Raw genomic sequence first — 5,391 nt, forward strand, 5'->3', positions numbered from 1 at the left:
GCCCGGGAAAAGAACCAAATCAACTGAGCCTGCGCAGAATGACGTCAAGCCAGGGACACCGAAATTCAAGCAGCCACTCCTACACACACGCCCCAAACTCCTCCCCCTCCAGCTCCCAGGCATAAAAGTCCGCCGCCAGCAGGAGCCGGCGTGACTTCTTCGGCCCCCCACATTTGTGGACCAGAGAACATCACCCGAGAGCGCTGGCACGACTTCCCTGGCACCCCCCCCCCACACCTGAGGACCAGAGAACCTCGTCCAAGAGTGTATGCATATTTGCAAATAAAAGGCTGCCACTTTCTTCGCTCATTTTGGCCTTTATTGATTGAGAAACAAAACAATAGGTACAAAAGCATTTGAGCTGGTCGAAGAGAAGGGATAAAAGAAGGTTGACTGGCTAACGCAATGTGTCTTCTAGAACAATGCAGTAGATCCCTTCAGAGCCACGTGATGTTAGGGGAAACACCCATACAATCCAGAGCCTCAGTCTCAGCTCCCCCACAATTCTATCTTGAGATCTCTCTAAAAAGTAAGCATATTTATACACTCGCACCTCTTGTGTTGAGGATTATATGATATAAGGAATATAAATGTTGGTGCTTGCAAGTGTAACCCTGACTCATGGGACTGTCTCTTAGCCCTTAACATCCATTCCTTAGAGGCAATGGGGAAAGACATCTGGAATGCAAGCTCTGGAGCCACAGCCTGGGTTTATATCCCAGATCACACATTCACAAGCTGTGTCTTTGAGCAAGTTGTGTGACCTCTCTGGGCCTTGGAATCTCATTTGTCAACTGAGGATAATGATTGTACCTACCTTATAGAATTATTGGAGATGATTAAATGAGGTAAAGCATGTGAAATACTCTGCACAGTGCCTGGCACACAAGACACAATTGCTACACTTCAGCTTAGGGCAACATATCATGATTAATAACATCTCCCCACAACATACATGCAGCCTGAGTCCTCTGTTCCAGTTTAGGCCTTTAAATTAAGAGTAAATACATTATTATCCTTCCCCATCTCTCCCTGAGACAGGGGAAGAACCATCCAGGGTCACTTTAATTCTCAAACTTTCTGTTGAGATCCCACCGGAGGAACTGAGTTCACATGAACTTACCCGTTCAGAAGTCTTTTCTGGGTACACAAGAAGTAATTTTTTTGCCACAACAGACCCATGTATATATGTCATTAAAAACAGATTTTCCCAGAGTAGTACTTATTTTCTCATGAGGAGACTGTCGTTGTGACTGGCTGGGTACTTTCCAGAGGGCTGTATGAGGAAAACAGATTTAATCCTTTACATGTCATAAAAAGCAGAACACATATCTTAACCTTCATACCATTTTGAAATGGCGTAGTGGTGCTCTGGGCTCCATACTAAAGTCATTACATTGTTGTTCATAGTCATCCCACAGTAGGCACTGGAGAACAAAGAAAGAAACATGGAACATCTAAGCAAAGGACATCAGCACTAATGTGAAGGTGGAAGGTACTCACACTTGCAGGCAGGAGCCTATGCTTCCAACTGCTTTCCATAGTGGGGAGTGGGGCCCCACTGCCTGCCTCCAATACTGTTCCTTCTTCAGTATCCCAACTTCTGACCTGTGAACTGAGTTCACATTTGGAATTCCCACTTGAGTTACTGTGTACTTTTACAGCTCTCTTTTCTTATGCCTCTTTAGTGTTTGCTTGGGGTTTTCTCAGTCAATCTGATTCAGGAATTGCCCATAACTTCTCAGGTCTAAGGTTCCTCTTCCTTATTTTGCAGTATAATTATGATTCAAAAGTAAATCCCTATTCTGGCATGTTCTGAGACTTATGCCTGGAGCCCAAGGCTAGAGCCTCTTCTCAGGCCACCATCTGGATTCCACATCCAGGTGACATGGGAACAGGACATTTCTGAAAACCATTGCTAGAATGATTATGTTATGTGGCTCTTTTGTAATTTTTTGCATCACTGATGATCATCAGGAGCATGACCCAATTGATACACCATAAGGTAAGACCTCTAGAGAATACTGTAACACCTGACTATATATATATATGCAATAGCAAGGGGAGGGGTTCAAGGAAACAGACTGAGAAGGAGTGACCAAAAGAGGCAGAGGCAGGAGGAAAGTAAGCAGAGTAAGCTTTCTGTAGAAGTGGAAAAGGTTACCTGGACTTTCCAAGTCCCATAATCACTGGGTTCACGTTCTTGAACCTGCTGAGATAAGCCTAAATGGCATACATGCCTCCCATCTACAAAGTAAAAATAACAGACAGGAATGTTATTCTTCCAATAAGCATTTATTGCAGTCCTACTTTGCTATATCAATTCATTGTATACAGGAAGGCTCCAAAGAAGTACTCATAGCAGCTCCAAACTGCATTGTCCAAGATGCACTATGAAAGGGAAAATGTGTGTTTTATAGTGGTATGATAAGGTTCTGAACAAGGTGTAGGGATAAAAAACACATAAACCCTCTCTATTAATGGAAAGTTGAGCTGAAAGATTTGCTGTATTCATTTGCTGAATTTGTGTATTGTTTCCAATACACAAACTGATGTTTATTAGTTGTATAAAAATAGCTACACTGGGCCAGGCGCGGTGGCTCACGCCTGTAATCCCAGCACTTTGGGAGGCCGAGGCAGATGGATCACAAGGTCAGGAGTTCGAGACCATCCTGGCCAACATGGTGAAACCCCATCTCTACCAAAGATACAAAAAATAAATGGGCTTGGTGACATGCACCTGTAATCCCAGCTACTCGGGAGGCTGAGGCAGGAGAATCGCTTGAACCCAGGAGGCGGAGGTTGCAGTGAGCTGAGATAGTGCCATTGCACTCCAGCCTGGGCAACAGGGCGAGACTCTATCCCACCCACCCCCCAAAAATAACTACACTGTACTGAGTGGCATGGGTCATCATCACTCATACATAAATGTGTCAGAGCATCTGTGAGCACCAGGCTCCAGGATCTGTGCTTTGGTGGACTTTTCTCACACATCCATGTTTTCTGCAGGATAGCAGACCTCAAAGAGCTCACAGTTGGTGGGGACAGGGAGCCATATTGAAGATAATGACACAAAAAGGGATGAAAACCATGGTGGGCATGAGAAAGGGGAGCTTCGGAACACACAGGGGGACCCTTAGCCCAAGTGGTCAGGAACAGCTTCTCTCAGGACATGCTATGATATATAATATTATCATCCTCACTTGCAGATGAGGCAACTGAGGATCAGAGAGGTTAAGCAACTCAAGTGGTGGAACACATTTTCAACCTATGTCTCTTGAAATGCAAAGTCTTTTGCATTGTGAATATTACTAATCTTGTGAATGGTATCCATCATGATATAGTCATCTGTTTTTATTCACATTTGTCACCCATACTTTCTCCTTATCTTGGTTCACTCCTTTACATTCTTCAAATCTGCAAAGTATAATAAATACACCTTTTAGTTACATGAGGCCTTTCTTCTTTTATAGGCTGGATTGTTACTAAAATGTTAAGCTTTAATCCATTCTCCATCCACAGAGTGGGTTAATGAGAAATGAATGGATCACTGCTGCCAAGGTGTTAACCAGCCTGTTACACGGAGTATAACTGCAGGGTCACAAGACTGAAAAGTTTAGGTTGCGAGACATGTTTCTCTCAAGATGTAAGAAATGTTGTAATGCTGCCTTTGTTTCTTGCTTCTGTAACTTGCTTCCTGCCTCACATAGCTCCCACCTTAAGATGTTTAAAAGTAGGAAAAGCCCTTTGTTCAGGGCTCAGACTTTCTGGACGTTTGTCCGGCCAAGCTGGTGATCACCTTAATTTAATAAACTCTCCTGAATCTTTTCCGGTCTCTCCAGTCTTTGATTGTCCCGTAACATTTCTGGGAGCTTGTCTGGGATTAGAGATGGCAGATTTTCTGTCTCCTTTGCCTGTGGGCTAGAGCCCCAGGATGCAGGAGACCTGGGGTCCTTGGTGTCACCAGGAGAGTTTCAGCCCAAGAGGAGAATGACCCTCCTGTGTTCCAGAGCCCTCCCCCGACAGCGCAAACAGAACCAGTAGAAAGGGTTGCAGGACAGTCACGGGAGCAGCATGCAGACATCTGAACAGTGGTAAGGTTTGGGCCCTGAGGCAAGACCCATCCTGTAAGGACGGAAGGGTAGCCTGATCACCTCCCAGGGTGTGACAACTAGTCCGACCTGAGGGGGTTGGGACAACAGGAGAGGCCCATTGATTTGGACGAAACTCACACCCTAACCGACACCAGATGCAGGTGAGGCTCATGAGTCAGTCAGAAAGGAAAACCGTTTCGGGGCCAGGGGAGGTGTGTGAACATGTGTGAAAGAGACAGTCTTGGGAGAGACCAACATTGGGTGTGATGTGGGGAGGCACAGGTCTCTTAGCCTGGACTGTGTGCTCTCAGGCGAGTGTGGGAAAAACCAGACCTATGGCACTGCATACAGCCCATAGGACCAGTTCCATGGCTGCAGCTAGCTGTGACAGGAATCAAGGCACACTCCTGGCTAACCAGTGTCCAGACTTCCCATAATAGGATCCGGTCTGGTGGACGCAAGAGTGAAAATGAGAGTGAAAGCACGCCATGAGAGAGGAAATGGGAGGAAAAGCATCAAAGCCTACTGCACTGGAGTGCATGCTGAAAAACTTTTAAAAAGGTTTTAATGGTGATTATGGGATTAAACTAACTCCACAGAAACTGAGAACCCTTTGTGAGATAGACTGCCCATCTTTTAATGTAGGGTGGCCGGCCGAGGGAACAATAGACAGGGAGATAATTGACTGAGTGTTTTGAGTGGTCACCAGGCTTGGAGAACAGCCCGGGCACCCCGATCAGTTTTCATATATCGACTCCTGGCTAAGTGTAACTCAGACCCTCCTTAAATGGCTGCAGACCTGCTTTGAGACCTACTGTAAGACTCTAACAGCCTGGACAAAACCAGGAACCATAGAAAGAGACTGCAAGGCATCAGAAAAAGAAAAGGAGTCACAGGAAAAAGCAGAAAAAAATCTGTCCTACAGGCCCCACCTGAAGAGTTAGAAAGTCCACCCCCCCGCCATGTATCAATTTATCCATCGCTGGCAAGGCTTAGACAGGAGGCTGCCCCGGCTGCCTCTGGAGGTTCAGACTCAGAAGAAAGCACCCCTCAGGCAACACAATGCAGAGAGGAGCCAGAGCCCTTGCCTGAAAAGCCAAGGGAGGAACTCCAGGGGGATGAGGTCAGCCACCTTAGGTCAGGCCATGCCCGAGCAGATGCCTCTCCAAGAAACATGGGGACAAATTTATTTGAATACACAGAATGAAGTCCAAGGGGGAGAATGGCTCTTCGTTTATCAGCCCCTCTCTACTACTGATCTCTTAAATTGAAGACAACATACTCCCTCCTATACAGA

This window comes from Mandrillus leucophaeus, unplaced genomic scaffold (genome assembly GCF_000951045.1).
Source record: "Mandrillus leucophaeus isolate KB7577 unplaced genomic scaffold, Mleu.le_1.0 Scaffold1538, whole genome shotgun sequence".
In the NCBI taxonomy this organism is placed as follows: domain Eukaryota; kingdom Metazoa; phylum Chordata; class Mammalia; order Primates; family Cercopithecidae; genus Mandrillus; species Mandrillus leucophaeus.